Source organism: Vombatus ursinus, unplaced genomic scaffold (genome assembly GCF_900497805.2).
Source record: "Vombatus ursinus unplaced genomic scaffold, bare-nosed wombat genome assembly UNPS02014841.1, whole genome shotgun sequence".
NCBI classification, from domain to species: domain Eukaryota; kingdom Metazoa; phylum Chordata; class Mammalia; order Diprotodontia; family Vombatidae; genus Vombatus; species Vombatus ursinus.
The window spans coordinates 20,359,396-20,377,909 of record NW_020954619.1 but is presented as its reverse complement, the minus strand read 5'-3'; positions in this window follow the sequence as shown (position 1 = coordinate 20,377,909).

Sequence of the window (18,514 nt, the reverse complement as noted above, 5' to 3'; positions counted from 1 at the left end):
GTATTTTACATGACATGAACAATACAAATGACTTTATGTACTGGCAAACCTGGGTACAATGACCTTGGCACTTCATTGGACTAAGCACAATTGATTTCAAGGATACAAGCGGAGGGTGATGAGAAATGAGAAGTCAAATTGGCAAGAATTTTGTTAAGCATGTACTGTGTTCCAGACATTGTACTAAGTTCTGGGCATACAAAAAAACATGAAAGGCATCCCCTGCTTTCAGGGAGCTCGTGGTTTAATGGGGGAAGATGACATGCCAACAACTAAGTGCAAACAAGATATATACAGGATAAATTGAAGTGAATCTCAAAGGGAAGACAACATTAAGGAGAAGTAAAATTCTGGATTCTGGAACAAATAGTAAGCAATGTTGCTGGCCAGGTACAGAGGCCCTGAGATATTTTTATTTAAATTAGCAAAATTTATCCTGTTTATATATTGGCTTGAGATACATATATATATATATATTCTTTTCACATTTATTAGGCATTTGATCCTTATAACAACCTCACAAGCCAGGAAGAGTAAATATCACTATGCCCATTTTACAAATGAGTAAACTGAGGGTCAGAGAGTTGAGTATCATAACTAGAACTAAATCCAGGTCTTCTGAGCCTCATTCTAACCCTCTGCTAATTACATCAGTACTCCCATCTTCTATCTCATACTAGAAAGGGTAGACTTTGGGTTTTGATAAAATGCTGCATGGAAATTATTATGCAACATTAAGGCAGTGCAGCATTTTAAATTTTTGTTTGTTTTGTTTTGTTTTTGTTTTGTGTTTTTCTTTGTATTTCAGGGTGTAGGACAGTATCTGGCACATAGTGAGCACTTAATAAATGTTTGTTGACTTGAGCACTTCATTTTTAGGCAAGAACTGGATATCATCTGGAGGAGGACAAGAAGAAGAGTTGAAGGGCCTCATGGTCTTGCCATATTAGAATCAGTGGAAGCACTTGGAGGTGTTTGGATTTGAAAAGAGAAGACAGGGGTGAATGGGAATGATTGCTATTTTCCAATATTTGAAGAGTGATTAAATTTGTTCTGCTTAGCCTCAGATGGCAAACCTAGAAATGATAGACAGAAATTATAAAGAGATAAATTCAGTCTTGATTTCAGGGTTAAAAAAAAAAGAAGACTGGTAACAGAAAAATACAAGAGCTTAATGGACTTCTTTATAAGGTAATGAGTTCTCCCTCATTAGCAGTCTTTAGACAAAGGTTTCAGGACTACTTGTCAGGTATGTTGCTGTGGGGATGACTAGTCAGGTATTTGGACTAGATGGCCAACCATAAAAATCTATTAAGCACTTATTAGTTTACCAGCCTCTGTGCTAAGTGCTAACTCTTACATACCATGACACTCAGTAAGTAGAATCTGTATCAACTACTCAGAAAACAGTGATAGTCTTCTAAGTTGTACATGTAGTAACAATTTTATTTATAACATGTTAATTTGTTTTTTCCCCTAAAGCATTGCTGAAATAAATAGGCCCTTGGCCCAATGAAGCTACTCAAACCTGGGTGTTCATTCATAAATACATACCAAATTTATAAACTCAGATTGGTATGTGTTTATTAATCTTGAAAAATAGACTGTGCTCCTATGTCTATGGCACCCACTCTAGCCTCTCTGATGGTGGCTGGCCACAGAAAACCCTGCTTGCTGACAAGGAGTGAGAGGTAACTTAGTCCTTTGCCTTGGTTAAGCCTAGGAGTCCTAAGCTTACATGAGTTCAGGCCTATTCTTATTCCCCACTGTCTATTGCTGTTCCTATCAGGAGCAGAGAGATTAGATGAAAGTCAGTGTTAGTCAGCAATGAGCAACCTTGACAAAAACAAATGACTAAATGTCAAGTAAAACTATAACCCAGATCTAAAAATCCTCTGATACTATTACTGTAGTTCAAAGTCTAATGTTGGATAAATTAAAGAGAACAAAGATTCGTTAAAAGTTGGCATTTCATGGCATCCTAGGGGCCAGGCTGTGTGGCCTGGACAAGTCCTTGACTTCTCAGTGCCTCAGACAATTCTCTAAGAATGTAGGTTACAGAAGAGTAATTCATCTACATTGGTGGAAGGAGTTTCAACACCTGAAGTTCACTCCTGTGACAAAATCGTAAGTCTAGACCTCCTTCTTCCACAAAGGAAAAGGATAAAAATAATTTTGGCTATAGGAATGAATAAACTGTTAAAACTGAAAGGAACCTTGAAGATCTTCTAACATTCCTTGAACATTTAACAAAGAAGCATAGAGGCATATAATAATAATTGATATTTGCACAGCACTTTTAAATTGCTAAGCATTTAGCAAATATTATTACCCATATCTTTAGGGCCTCATTTTACCCATATCCCATATTATCGTTACCATACACAATTATTATTACCCATATCTAGGGCCTCAGAATAGTGCTGTGAGGTAAACATTTCAGGTATTATGGTTCTCCTTTTACAGAAGAGGAATCTGAGGATCAGCCCACGGCCATACAGCTAGTTAGTACCAAGGGCTGAATTTAAATATGTTTTCTTGATACTGGATCTAGTACCCTCTACAATGTCCATTGAAGTCTTACAGATGATCAACAGAAATCTAAGTTTTAATCCCATCTTTTGTTGTTGTTCTTGGCAAAGGTACTGGAGTGATTTGTCATTTCCCTCTATAGCTCATTTTACAGATAAGGAAACTGAGGCCAACAAGGTTAAATGACTTGCCCAGCGTCACATAGTTAGTGTCTGAAGCCAGATTTGAACTCGTGAAGACAAGTCTTCCTAACTCCAGTCCTGGCTATCCACTGTACCACCTAGCTGCCCAATCCCACTTTTGACATTCACTAATTATTTGTCATGAACAATTTACTGAACTTCTCAACTTGTTTCCTCAACTGTAAAATGGAGATAATAATGCCTATAATTTTCTCATAAAGTTGTTGTGAAAATCAAATGAGAGAATGCATGCAAAGTACTTTGCAGACTTTAAGCCTTTATGTAGCGCCTGCTGTTTTCATTACCAAGGGTAATAGCACAGTAATGGAACTCAAAAGTTCTAGTTCTCAGTCTAGCGCTCTTTCAGCTATCCAACATTATTTCTCCAGAGACAGTTGGAAAAACACAACTGTCATTATTTACAACATGCTATAACATAGTACAAATACTTAAAGAACATCTCTTAATGAAAGCAAGGAGCAAGGCAGGAGTTGATTGGGTTGTATCACCTCTGTGCAGCTCTCTCAACATTCTCATGTTGTTAGAGCCATGTGTGATGTCTTTAAATGGATAGATTGGGCCATTACCTTAACCTATGCCTAAAGATGAGATCACATAAATTTTAGGTCCATTTTTCTGGCCTGTGATTTCATAGCCAGATGACAATAAACCTAATAATGGAAGCCTTCTATGCATTTATATTAGTGTGGAAAAATATATCTTTCCCTCAAAAGGAGAAGTGAGAGAAATATAAGTTCTCTGTAGCTGTAGAGAGCATGAGAGCATACTTTGCAGTTCCTGAAGAGGGTAGCTAGGATGATTGTCCAGTGAAATGTCCCCCAAAGCCCACCTAATAATAGACAAAAATGAAACATCCCTTAGTCTCGAAGAGTTTCTCTAAGAGATTCTACTACGGAAATATGGCACATCCACAGACAAGTAAAGAGAGAGCACAGGCAAAGTAACACAATGCAATTTCATGGGGGAGAGAACACTGAAAACTTGGGGGCAAGGAGGTCAGAAAAGGTGTTGTGTAAGAGATGGTACCTGACAAGGGCTTCATTTGACCAGTGTCCATTATCTCAGTATTAGAAAATCATATGATGGTGAATATCTTGTAAGACCCAGCAATGTTGCATAGAAATGTTAATGCTTAAAAATATGGTCTTAAGACCAGAAGCCAAGATTCCACTAAGAAAAAGGCAAGCACATCTGGGAAAAATAATGGGAAATACAGATATTCCATGGGAGGTCGGAACCTGGAAATTGGTGATGCCAAAAGAGACCTAGAGGGACATAGTAGAGAGCGAATTACATAGGATTTTGCAATGTGATATGGCGGCAAAAAAGGGCTGGAACAGTTATAGGCAGCATGTGGAGAAACATCATGTCACACACTGGGAAGAGAACAGGCTCCCTCTTTGTGACCCTTTTGCAACCACACCTGGAATACTGTGTTCATGTTTGGCACTCTGTTACAGGGATGGTAGGAAAGTGACCTGGGTGGAATTTCAAAAAGAGCCACAAGAATGATTATGAGTCTGGATAGACCGATTCATAAGGCAAGATTAAATGAATAAAATCTACTTGGCCTGGAATGCACCTAACTCACATTGACTGCTAAGGGATATTCAGGAAGAGTATGAATAACTTGGAAGATTACAAGGTGATAGAACTGTCCACAAACATATAATGTACAAAGCAGGAAAGATAATATTCAGTGTGGCCGGAAAAAAAAAAAAAGGCATATAGCTAAGCAGAGATCTGGAATCTCTAGGGGTGTGGGGAAGAAATTTTATTTACCTACCAATGAAAACTTCTTAGCAAATACACTTTCTTTGAGCCAATGGGCTTCTGTGGAAGCTGAGAACATACTGATACACTGGACATGCTCTAAGCAAGCTCCACACTTCTACAAACTCTCATTTCACCCTGCCTCCACAAGATAAACAAAATCCCCTCCTTAAGAGTACACTGAAAAGGGAAAAAATGCATTCTGTAGGTTTTAAAAAGAAAAATAACCAGTCTTCAGGGCCACAACTTATTTTGCCTATGAGAAACAAATATAATTTGCTCATAATTAGGAAGGTTTGGACTAAACTTATTTACACTTGGACAAAAGATTTGGTTTTGCAAATCTTCATTGCAAGCGGTAACTCAATTGCAAAGGCACAATTTTTAGGTTAATCCAAAACTAGAGGCCTAACTAATATGATAGTTTACCTTTTCCCTTTCTGTACCAGATTCAAGTTGCTAATTTCAAAGTATGGATGCAAGTTCTATACTGCTCTTCTTGTTTGTTGTCTCTCTTCTGATTTCCTATTATTGTACTTCCTGTTCTTACATTTTTTTTCCCTTTTCTTTGCCTAGGCTTGTCACTCAGCCTCTTCCTTGATTTTCTTTCCCCACTCATATTTCAGTGCTGCTTTTCATTCTGGCCCTTGAGCCTGTGGCTTTCTATCTTTTCCCATTTCTTGAGCCACAACCTCTCTTTCAAAGAAAGTCCCTCTTTAATGGAAGTTTTCTTTTTTTGAATGTCATCCTTTACTCCCGACATCCTCACTCCATGCACAATTTCCCTTCAAAGAATCCCATATATGAAATTCAGTCATCTGAATTTCTGAGTTGCTTCTCTTTGAATTGTTTTCTTGTACTTCTAAAAGCAGGAACCGTATTGCCAAATAAATGATCAGCAATGAAAAAATAATGGACTTGGTTCTCTTTAAGATGTAGATTACTCTTGGGAAGAAAGGAGGGTGGGAGGTGCATAAGAGTGAAGATTCTAAGATAATTAGCTCACTGCAATAATCATTGGCTAAAAGATACCCATATCATGGAAAGACATACTTTCAGACAAGTGTTTGACACATCAGAGAATTTTAAAACTGAAAGAGACCTCAGAGATGATTTTGTCAAACCATCAACCTTGGTACCAGGTGATAATTGTTGGTACTACAGTTCCTCTAACATCAATCCATGTGAGGTGATTATGTGAAGAGCCATTAGATACCTTATTCAGTTTGAGACTATTATACTAGATTATTGACCAACATCCAGTGATCCAGATCTGAAGATGACTATACAATTAAATTGTTACACTGAGAACTATTAGCAGCAAATCCTTGTAAAAGAAAATTTAGCATTTGTTGCTTTCGGACTTGACTTGTAATATGTTTTCTCCAGAGTGGGTTACAGTTATTTCTCAGTTCCTGCAGACAAGTATCCATGCTAACAAAATATTTGGTGAAGTGTGTCTCATTTTATCTTCAACATCATCATTTTTTGAAATACCTAAAATTTACTTTAACAAATATTTATTAATAACTACAGTGTGCTTGGACTAATCTATTCAGTTCTGGGTACCACATTTCAAAAAGGGCATTGATAAACTGGAGAAAATCAACAGAAGGACAGCCAGAGTGGTGAAGGGCCTCAAGAATATGCTATTTGATGTTAGTCTAGAGAAGAAAAGACTTGGGATGGGAGATAGGATGAGATATCTAGGTCCAAGTACTTGTAGCCCATGGAAGAAGAAATAGATTTGTCCTGTTGTGTGTCATGGGCCAGAAAGAGAGACAACAGATAGAAGTGGCAGAGAGGCAGACTTAGGCTTAATATAAAAGAAAACTTACCTAGAAGTCACAAAGAATTGGTTCAAGTCTTATTTCTGATATATACTGAGACCATGGGTAAGTCCTTTAACCTCCTAGTGCTCCAGGCAACTATCTAAAATGATAAGTTACAGAGCAAGTCTGGACCTCTAATGGTAAAAGTTTACTCATTGAGAATTCTCCACACTAGTGAAATTATGGGTACAGCAGTTTCTCTCTCTGTCTCTGTCTGTCTGTCTGTCTCTCTTTCACATACACACACACACACACACACACACACACCCCTACACACACACCAGTCATTATTATTATTGATAGCTTTCAATATGACAATTTGTAATGGTTAGGGGAAACATTTTTTTTTAGCAGAACAACTACCTCCATAACAACTAGTCAGATAAACCTTGAGTTCCTAGGGAGAATAATTAGGAATAATACTCCCTGTTTACCTCAGAAAGAAAAAAAATGTTAAATTTTTTAAAATGGTGGCCCCTTGGTACCCTTAACCCAACATAATTAGCCAACAAGGACATAATTAAAAAAGACTTAAAAAACTTTCAGTTTCCATGATTTACATCAGAAAAAAGAAGCTTTTCAATTAATGTTGGGTCTTCATAATATAGGAAAAAATAGTCTCCAGAATTAGTCCACCTCTGTAACTGAACAAATTTAGTTTCTGGTGTCCTTTAGCCTGATGGTCTGGCCTCTCAGAATATCAGATCAAAAACAAGTCTAAAAAAAGATTGGAGTCAAAAGTGCAGACTTATGAAACAATAGGAAGGCATATCTGATCTTTAGGTGATTAGAAGACAAAGGGAAGAAATACTTTTTTATGTAACTCCAGCTTGATATTATTTATAAATGGTTCTGATAATTATATTCAAGGCACAAAGTCAAATTTACAATTGCTGTAATCACATTCTAAATTTTCTAAATTCAATTGACTGAGGAAGCACACTGTGTAATGAGTGATGCATGGGTTCCTCTGGGAATTGGATAATTTCAGTAGTTCTTTCTCTGGCTACCAAATGCAGTTAAGCTGATCAGTGCATCAGAGCTTCAAACCCAGCACTTCAATGGAACAAAAAGGTGATAAGATATTTGAGGCAGGAAAAGGGATCTATTAAAAAAGCAAGAATCTCAGTTGTTTTTGAGCTCTACGGAAGCCCTGGCCTGAGTTGCTGGCAGGGTAGGAAAAAAGCAGGTGGTGTCTGTGTTCAGGGAGATTAAAAAAAAAAAATACAGAAATCCAAGAAAAGGCAATGACCTCTGTATTCTTGAAAGACCAGCCTTTACCTATAAAAGCCACTAAAATGCATATATATTAGAATAGAAGTTGTGCTGAGAGGACAACAGATTGACTGGGTGTCCTATTAGTCAATCAACTGCTCTTCAAGGCAGTTAGATGGCACAGCAGAGTCAGAAAGACCTGAGTTCAAACCCAACCTCAGACACTAGCTGTGTGATCTTTGGCACTGTCTTCCTTTGTTTCTTCATCTGTAAAATGGGGACAATAATAATATCTACCTTTTAGGGTTACTGTGAGTAACAAATGAGAGAATATCTATAAAGTACTTAACATAAATCAGCTAATCGAGTTATACCTGTGACATATTAGGTGCTTAATAAATCATTTCTTTCTCTCTGTCTTTCTCTCTCTCTCTGTCTTTCTGTCTCTGTGTCTCTCTGACTGTCTCTGTCTCTGTCTCTCTCTTCTCTCTCTCTCTCTCTGCTTCTATCTCTCTGTCTCTATCTCTGTCTTCTGTTTCTGTCTCTGTCACTCTCTGTCCTCTCTGTTTCTCTCTTTTTGTCTCTCTGTCTCTCTGCCTGTCTCTATCTCTCTGTCTCTCCCTGTCTGTCTCTATCTCTCTCTCTGTATGTCTTTCTCTCTGTCTCTCTGTCTCTGTTTCTGTCTCTTTCTCTCTCTCTCTCTCTCTCTCTCTCCAATGCCAGCTTCCTGAACTTAGCCTTGGACATGAAAGAGCCTCTGAGCTGCAAGGCTCCCGTGGAAAGAGGAACAACAGAGCAAGTGGTAAAGCTTCCTCAGGGTGGAATCTCACCTTATACACCCACCTATGACAGTGTCCAACTGGGAATTTCAAAGGCTTTGCTAAAGTGGTTGACTAGCTTTCTCCAGGATTCAAGAAAATACAAATTTCTTTTGGGTCTTGGTTTTTATTGAAATAAATTATCTAGGTGAAAAATAAGTCATTTGAAAGTCTCTGCAGACAGTTAGTGTTATTTGGCATTATGTAAACAAATATCCCAAAAATTGACCATTGTTTGTTTACCATAGTTGTTTACCATAATTACTTGCTATCACATATGTTATAATACACATGCACATGACACTGTATATCCCATTTCCATGCTGTTAAGTGGTGTATAATTTGTCACCCAGGCCCAGAATGTATGAATCTTCCTGACCCCCACCTCTTCAAATCCCTGTTTCCTTCAAAGCTTAAATTAAGCACCACTTACTACATGTATTTTTTGTGATCCACCCAACCTCATGTGTCCTGTCCTTGAATGAAATATCTTGTATTTGTCTTGTATATATTTTATATATCTTTATGTGACATTCTGAAATGCTGCTGGGCCCAGGGGGCTGGGTCACTATCCTCTCTCCCTCTCAGAAAAGCTCCCTTCTTAACAATGGACCTATATACATGCAGGGACCAGGATCAAATCTGGGAAGTCTCACTTCCAAAGAGAGGGGTAAGGATCTTTTGTCTTGTCTTTTTGGCTCTTTACACCCCTGCCCCAGAGATCATGGGAAATTGATTAAATGTTAGGTTTGGCTCATGTCTAGGGTCCCCCCCAAAAGGAATCGAGTAGAAATATACTCATTGTATACTGTAGGTCAAGTATACTAAAGAAAAGTTTTATGCACCCAAGATCCAAACACACATCAACAGAAAATTTTAACCAAGAAGCAGACACTTACAGCTACTATTTTACTCTCCCAGGAGGATGCTCAAGAGCGGGATTATTTCATTCTTTCTATTTGTATCCAAAGTGCCTCCCACAGTGCCTGGTAAGCACTTAACCAGTGCCGGTTGATTGATGGAACACTTTCTGAGCTATTTCCAATGGGCATCAGAGGCCATGGAAGATATTGCTGCAATAAAGGGCTTTATTTAAAATTTTAGTGGTAAGAAAATTAAAGCAATTAGGTGGCTGAAGTGGATAGTGGTGCAATGCCAGGCCTAGCATCAGAAAGACTGAGTTCAAATCTGGTCGCAGACTAGCTGTCTGACACCAAGCAAGTGACTTGACTTCTGTTTGCCTCAGTTTCCCCACCTGTAAAATGGGAATAATAATATCACCTACTTCACAGGTTTGCTGTAAGGATCGAATGAAAGAATATTTGTAAAGTGGTTGGCACATAGTAAGCACTTTATAAATGCTAGCTATTATTATTATTAGCTAAAATAGAATTCAGTTTTGATTTTTGTTTTTGTTCTTTACATTTATATGGTTAAGGTCATTGAGTGTATTGTTTTCCAAATTTTGCTTATTTCATTTTATATTAGTTCACATAATGAAGGGAAAACAAAACAAATTAATTGCTTACCTTTAGGGATACAAAGGGAAAAGATGAGACAGTCCCTGCTTTCAATGAACCCAAACTCAAATTAGGGGAGAAAACACACATAAGAGAATTCAAGTTTAGGGTGAATGGAAAGGCCCAGAAGTGTTAGGGGCTCAGTACAGGTGGGACGGCTGGGGGTCTGAAGTGAGTGGGTGACATAAAGCCTGGTGGACTTAGGGATGTAGTGGCAGGGCCAATGGAAAGGTTCACTGGTCCTCAACTGTACCAGAAAGAACCTCCCTAACTATAGCTGGTGAGTCTGAGCTCATTTAAGAAGTGCTTAAGGAACTGTCTTTCGAGCTTGTTACCTGTGTCTGAGCAGCCAGCCACGTGTCCTGGGAAGGCTGAGGATTGAAAGAGGAGCTCCAGCACTTGGCGCAATGCCTGATACATAATAGTCCTGTAATAAATGTTTATTGGTGGAATAACTCCTCTTTATTCTTTGTATTCAGTGTTTCATGTAGTACAGTAATAATACTCCATTGCGCTCAGGTACCATGAGTTTTTTAAGCCATTTTCCAATTGCTGGCCCTCCACTTTGTTTCCAATTCTTTGCAACAACGATGAGATTTTTATGTTCGTTTGATTACAAGGGGTGAAAAACAAACACTCAAGTTGTCTAATAAAATGAGGAAAATGGTGGCTTTGGAAAAAGTTACATGGGGGTTGAGAACAAAAAGTTTTAGCACTAACAAAATATATATACTTCTGTGGCTTTTTTTTTGTGGGGGAGAGGGAACACTTTAAGTCTGATCTAATTTGGTCTGTGTATAATTTATTTACACACATCTATACCATGCTTTATCCAAAACTATCCTAGTTCATAAAAACAAAAGCCTATTCTGAGGACAGGATGTGAAGAATTCACCTAGAGTCAGGCTTCTGGGGAAAGAGGGAAGGAAGTACACTCCGCTCTGTAGTTTCCTACGTTAGTTATTCTTACTAACTAGGTATGAAGCTTACCTGTTTCTTGTGCTGCACAAAAATCACAATTGTCCTCAACACTCTCCTAATTTTGAAACTCTGGAACAAGCCCCAGTTACTCCACTCTAGAGATGTCTCTGTCTACAAATCATTCATACTGTATTTGACTCTGGAATATTTTATTTGCATTTTGGAGGCAGTAGTCCGACTCTGTTACTAATATTTTGTTTAGTCTAATTTATAAACTGATTTGTATATTCCAAGTGGAAATTAAGTTAACCAGAAGTGTGCTTAATGCCAAGGGAAATTCAGTTTGAGATTTCAGTTTGGGTTTTTTTCCTTTGAAACCCTTTTTTATCTTTTTAGAAAAAAATAGAATGAGAGAGGGCTTCAATGTAATCTCATAATTAAATCCTGGACTATTTGCCCAAGATGGGTTCTCCTTTGTTCTTCCGCTCTATAGAGTGTTCCACTCATTTATAGCAACCTCTTATTTAGAATAAAAAAAATCAGCTTATCTTTATCTAGGGACAAAACCCTGTATTAAAAAAAGACTAAAAGGTAAATGATGCCAGTATGCCAGGCAATGATGAAGCAGAGAAGAGGAAGAAAAGGTGCAGCGGAATAAATTTACCTCTTCCCAATAAAGCAGCAAATTTTGGCTAGGCAGGTCATCTGAAACAGGTCAGAGAACCAGAAATGACTCCAATGGTCCATGATCACGATCAGTTTTAGGTACCAGTACCCTTCCTTTGCAGTCTATTACTGGCTACCCTCAAGGACCCAAAGTTTTCAGGCTTCCTTCCCTCCTGTTCTGTGCATCATTCAGTCCCTCCAATGGTCTGAGAAAAACTGTACTTCCCATTAGTTTCCTTGCTGATAAGGTGCTATATGTGTGTAGCATGGGTTTGATTCTGGTCCCATTCTCTCAGGACCAGGCCTATTAGATTTTACAATCCCTCAGGGTTCTCCAGAACCTCAAACTAGGTTGGGGTATCTCTCTTCTTTACCACTGCATCAATATCCAACTAATTGTTTCATTGCTTTTTAGACTCCCAGTGAAAAACACCCAACTCCGTGTGACCACTTAACATTGATTAGCTTTTATGAAGGGATATTTACTTCAAAAACGTAGCAAGAACAAACGTACAAACATTTGCCCCCCAACACTTTGTAGCATATCCCATCCTATTTACCACCTCACTCTGTGGGGAAGGAAGGGAGATTAGGCTTATAATTTAACTCAGTTCTTACATAGCATTTGTCCTACCAAGTTTAAACCCAAAGCCCTACTCATCTAGCACCCTGATCCTACTGCTCAGGGCTTAGCTGTTAAACTGGCTACAATATGTGCTGTGGATTCCTGGGCTTTCAGATCCCTATAGTTCAAGTTCCAGGATTTGAGACATCCCTGTACCTAGAACAGAGAAGAACGTAAGGAAAGGCCAAAATTCTAAGCCTGTTTTTCAGATCCACATGGCCCTAATGGGGTGGGGAGGAAGTGACCCTCAGTCCTTCCTCCATTACCACATGGTGTAAGTGAAGGAGTACTCCAGTCTCAGACAAGAATGTGGAATGTAGGAAAAGCCCTGATGTTTCTTAGTCAAGCAGTTTTAAAAAGACACAAATAGTTCTAGCTAGGCAACCAATGACAGTGGAGAAGGGAAAATTTGCTCCCAACCATATGATAAACCTACAAAGAATAATCAGGCATCTTCCAGTCCTCCAGTCTGAAGCAGACTGTCAATGTTTTATGAATGGGTGACAGAATCTTAGGTGGTCTAGGCATGGGCCAAATCCCCATTACATATGAATGATAAATTGGATAATTTAAAAGTGGATAATTGGCAGTTGCTTATATGGTTGCAAATGACAGATATCATATGTAGGTAACAGTCTAAAAGGTAGGTCAATTCAATTCGATGCAATCCAAGTTGATTAGCATTTATTAGATATTTCCTATGTGCAAGATGCCATGTCAGCATCTAGCTAGGTTACAAAGACATAGGAAAATAGTCACTGCCCTGAAGGAGTTCAGACTGTAATGGTGCACTTTATATGTAAGCTGATAATTAAAGTATTTTTAAAATTTGATTTCTGTATATACATATATCTTATTATGTAGGGATACAAGGAAAATTAGTAGTGGATGAGGACTCAAGATGAATCATAGATTTAAAACTGGAAGAGATCTTAAAGGTAATCTATTTCAACCATTCATTTTATTTTATGAAATTATTATAAACTGGAAAACAATTGAGAAAAATGAAAATTCCCATACACAAAGGTCAGAAAATGATGAAACCATAAATCTATTATGTATAGCTTCTTTATTTTAATTATCATACTTAATGTGATAATATCAACATTTTCCTGCTTGTCTGTGTTCCCTTCTGAACTTCCTACTGTCCTTTTCTGTTTATTTTAAAATGTTTTATTAATGGCATCACTATTACCACTGTTCCCCCTCCATATGACTCTATATTCACCCCTGCTAAAAAAAAAAATAAGGCCCTCTCTTGTATCAAAAGTATTGTCAAACAAAATAAATTTGTGTTGTAATGGACATGTCTGAAAATTTATGTATCATTCTGCTCCTATTGTCTAGCCCCTCTCCACCAAGAGGAAGGGAGATAGAATTCATCATAAGTTTATAGAAGTCTTGATTGATCATTGCATTAATCAGAGTTCTTTGAACCAGAGTTCAAAACCAACCATTTCATTTTATACATCAGGAAACTGAGGTGCACATTGGTGAAGTGATTTGTCTATGATCACATAAGTAGAGAAAGTGGCATAACATAGATTTAACCTGAAGTCCTTTGACTTAACATTCAGCTGTTTTTTCACTGTACCAGTTGGAGGAGGCTTCCCAGTAGGGACCTTCTCAGTATTCTTTTTAAAACAAAGAATATGACAAAAACAGAGTATAGTTAATCTTTATACTATCCACAGTGAGGAAACCACCCTAATATTGATGAGGGACACATATTAGAAATTATAGATTTTTTTTTAATTTTTTAAAGCTATTCCCTTAAACATGATCACACACAAATAAGAGGTGTTCTACTGAACATGCCACTATTTCTGAAAACCTTGAAGTTAACCATTTCTCCTGAAAAGCTTGAATCCTTGAATATGTTGGTTGAAGCAGCAGGTAGATACTAGAGAGCACCGACGTCTTGTAAACTGCTCCCCAGTTCCTAAAGTGTATCCCTAATGTCAATTTCCTGGAGTTTAAGTAAAACACAGTTCCTGTGAAGGTTTCTTATTAATATTGAGAAATGGGGGATTTGTCACGTACTTCTGATTTTCTTTAGGCTGGAATAAAAACATAGCATATTGGCCACTGTAAGACCACACATACTTAAAGTGAAAAGGAAGATCCCTACCTAGAATAACGAAACCATTTCCTGGAAATGAAAGGGGGAATTTCATCTAAAATTCCCACAGTTATCCAATGGAAGGTAATAGGGCCAAGAGACTTGCTGAAGTCATTATTTTATCTCTTTGTTGACTTTTGATGAACAATTTGCTTTCCCTCTGTTTACTTTGGCTTGGTTCTTGTCTACTTTTTGTTAATATAAAGGCATGCAGCCTTCACTTGTGAAGATAGTTGTACAGAAGGAATAATGAATATTTGTGATTGGCCACATTTTTTCCACATATTGGCAAACTAAAACATTCCTATTCGGTCACTGCAATGGCCATCTTTGACCTCACCAAATAATAAAAGTCAAGGCCCACAAAAGGTAACATGCATTTCATTTGACTAAATCAACTTAAGGTTACAATCAAGTTGCATGTATATATAGACCCGTTGTTACAAACAGGTTTCAAGTAGTTTTTGTTAGGGTCCTTCTTATTCTTGCTTGAATGAATGAATAGTTGAATTACAGGATATTTGAAGAAGATTTTTTTAAATCACGTCTAAATACGTAATATGAATTACCAAGTCATAGTATTTCAAGCAGGAAGAAACAAACACTGTAAGTTTACAGATAAAGAAACTGAGGACTAGAGATATTGATTTGGCTAAGTTTGTCCTTAGTTAACAGAAGAGTTAAGTCTATAACCCAGGTCTCCTGATTCCCATAACTAGTCCTCTTCCCACTACTAGAGTATGCTGCTTCCCTTCCTGGTTACATGCCATGCCTTTTCTTCCTGAGCCATCATCTCTACCTCTAGTCCTCCATTACGTCCAAGTAGCCTCTACCTCATGCCTTCTCTTCTTAGATTATCATTTCTACCTTCTCCTCAGTGGTAATGTGGACTCTACGGCTGGGTCTTTTAGCTCTGAGAGGTGAACGTTTACTTTATCTTGCCAAGGGCCCAGGCTTCCATGCCACTTTCTGGTCAGCTCCATGCATAGACCATGATCTCTCCCCTTTACAAGTTCCCTTTAAGTGTTACTTTATCCCCATTAGAATGTAAGCTTCTTGAGGGCAGCGACTGTCATGCTTACTTATACAGGATGTTCCAAAAGTCTTAGTGTAGTTTTAAGCTTTATTAAAGCCTAATAAAGGCAGCTAGGTGGTGCAGTGAATACAGTGCTGGGCCTGGAGTCAGGAAGATTCATCTTCCAGAGTTTAAATCTGGCCTCAGACCCTAGCTATGTGACCCTGGGCAAGCCACTTAACCCTATTTGCCTCAGTTTTCTCATCTGTAAAATGAGCTGGAGAAGGAAATGGTAAAACATTCTAGTATCTCTGCCAAGAAAACCCAAAATGGGGTCACGAAGGGTGAGAAATTACTGAAAAATGACTGAACAAAACAGAAAAAGCCTAATAAAGCTTAAAACTGCATTAAGACTTTTGGAACATCTTATATTTTAATCCTAGTGCTTAGTGTAGTTCTTGCTATGTAGTAAGCACTTCTAAATACTTAAAATATTATAGCTAACAATGAGCCTACTTTACCTAATGACGTATCAGAAATACAAAAACCCCAAGTTATGCCACCTACTTTGAACTTTTTCCTCAGCAAGAGCCTCATGTATCATACCTAAATTGTTAATTAGTTGGGTGTGAATTAAAGAGGTTTTCCTGAACTCTGTTGCACAACACAATTTAATCCCAAAGTTCCTCTTACCTTAGTGCACAGGATGGTCACCCAGAGAATGAAAGGTCCCCTTTAAAGCATTTAAGGTACTACCACAGAGTGAGGTACTGGAAAGATCGGGGCCTATTCATCTTTTAAAATACTTTGATTCAGTTTGCCAGGGGATATCTGATTGTCAATTATGTTTGAAGGAAGTGGGTGTGATCAAGGAGAGTAATATTTCTTCCTCTGAGGACAGTAAAAACGATTGGTGCACATGCCTCCTTTTAATTTGCAGTGACAGAGTGAGCCGGTGATTCAGAATGACAATATGCACATTGCAAGAGCAACCTTCATGCCGGTTTCTTTTGTAAGTCGCAAAGTAATATTTCTTCCCTGTGGCTGAGGACCGGGGCTTGATCTGTGTTTGTTGGCTGGGTTGGAACACGAGAAGGTCACACTGAGGCCTTGTCAAACTGACAATGTTTCTTTGCTGAGTGAGTACATCCCCCTTCCTTGCCCTCCCCTCCACCCTCTGGCCACCTATTTTCAAGGCAAATAAGTAAGAAGGTTGGAAGTTATAGTAGTGTTCCATTATGGAGTAGATCAACTGACAAAAACAATCCTGCCATGACTTTAAGTATTTTGTTTTGTATTTTTCGGCAATATCTTGAAAGCAGAAAGTGAGAGTAAGACTGTCAGAGTTGTGCTTGGTATTTGTTAATGCTGGTTCTAGATTTGAAAGAAGTTTGGGTATTTGGTTGAGAAGTAAGGTCACTTATTAGCAAACTTTAGGGAAAGGAACCCAAGTAACGAGGTAGAAATAAGGCAATATAGGAACTAAAGATATTTTACTGATTGAAAACAGTTGCTGAGCTCTACTAGAAAGGCACACATTGTTATCTTTTCTTTTTAATGGACCATAAAAGGCAATGGTAGATGAAAACATGTTTGTGAGAACTAGAAGAATTTTAACTGATGATGTTTTTTTTAATGATTTTTTTATGATGATGTTTTGTATGTGTGTATCTGTATATTTATTCAGATACTTGTTTCCACGTGTGGACAAAATATACAGTCTGATCAGTTAAAAATAAAAATCAAGAAAAAAAAGGTTAGCCAATTTTCTACATTGTGTTGGCTAATTTGGCTGAAACTTTGATGTGGTGCTTTTAAAAATTAACCAATTTTCTGAGTGTCTATATCTGCTTAGAGATTGTTTCTTTAAACAATTCTGAATCAGAGAGAGTTTTACCCATAGGTAGAGTATGTACCCATTTTCTTGGTATGGTGTCAAAGGCTACCCATGTTTTACTCTGGAATCAGAGGACCTGGGTTTAAATCTCACTTCTGATCTTAACTGTCTTTGTGACCTTAGGCAAGACTGAGTGTCTTTGTTTATACAATGAGAAAGCTGGATTACCAGCCCTCTGAAATCCCTTCCAGAATTATATTTAGGATTCCATGTATTCAAGATAGACTTTGGTAGGGGAGAGAAGAAAAAACAGGAATATTGGAAACCTGTGAATGGTGGGGGTGGGAGGAAGGGTATAAAAGTAAGAGGCTGAAAGTAGCCAAAGAAAATCCTTGCCTATTTTACATTTAGTTGGACAAGGTCTAGTCTGACTTAAAATGTCTACAGTACCTGATAACCATAACAGTTGAAAATATTTTTGGTAGAACTTTTAACATTGATTATGGATTTCTCTCATCTTGATCCTCCTATGGAGCAGAGTCAAATTATTTTTCCCAGGAAATTTGCAAGGGATTTTACCAAAAGCTGGGGTGATGGTAAGCACAGAAGGGCTGAGGGAAGGAGGTGAATAGTTCTTGTTGATACCTTTCAGGCAAAGTATGAGTTTGCTAAGCAAAACAATGGTGAAACGCTAGCACAAATATTAGTTAAGCCATTCCCTAATCAAAGAACAACTCATGAAAGAAGGGATTTTTTTGCGTGAGAAATCTGTTATTCTATAGTTAATATAGGACAAAGGGGTTCTTTGACAAATGTTTTTTTTAGGAAACCAGTACATTTGAGATTATTACTTTTGATAGGTCTCCTTTCAGCATGTGTCACTGTGGTCTGAACTCAGCTCTGAAGGCTCTTCCTTGGATTTGAGAGTTCAGTGACTCTAAAAATTGACTTTATGGACATTGAAATGTTCTGTATCTCCACTCACTCCATATTTTGTTGCCAGACTCAAAAAAACAGTTAAAACAGTATAATAGCCATCTGAGCTAGGGAATCCTAGTATTAGAGGATTAGCACATCTAGCACACTTCTCACATAACACAAGAATCTTCTCTTCAGCATCCATGATAGCTGATCAACCAACTTCTCCAGTCATGTGGAGATTATGAGACAGCTTGCTATCTATTGGTGCTGACACGAAGTGGGAATAGATATTAGAATATTTTTATACTACGCCAAAATCAATCTCTCTGTAACTTCAATTTATTAGTCCTAGTGCTGTCCTCTGGATTTACACAGTTTAAATGCCCCAACTCTCCTACATCTGTATACTCCTTTATTTAACAAGCATTAAGTAGTTAGTATGTACAACATGGTTTTCCATATTCTGAAGCACAAGTAAAGTGAACCATGTCATTAAAGAAACATTTTTAGGTTT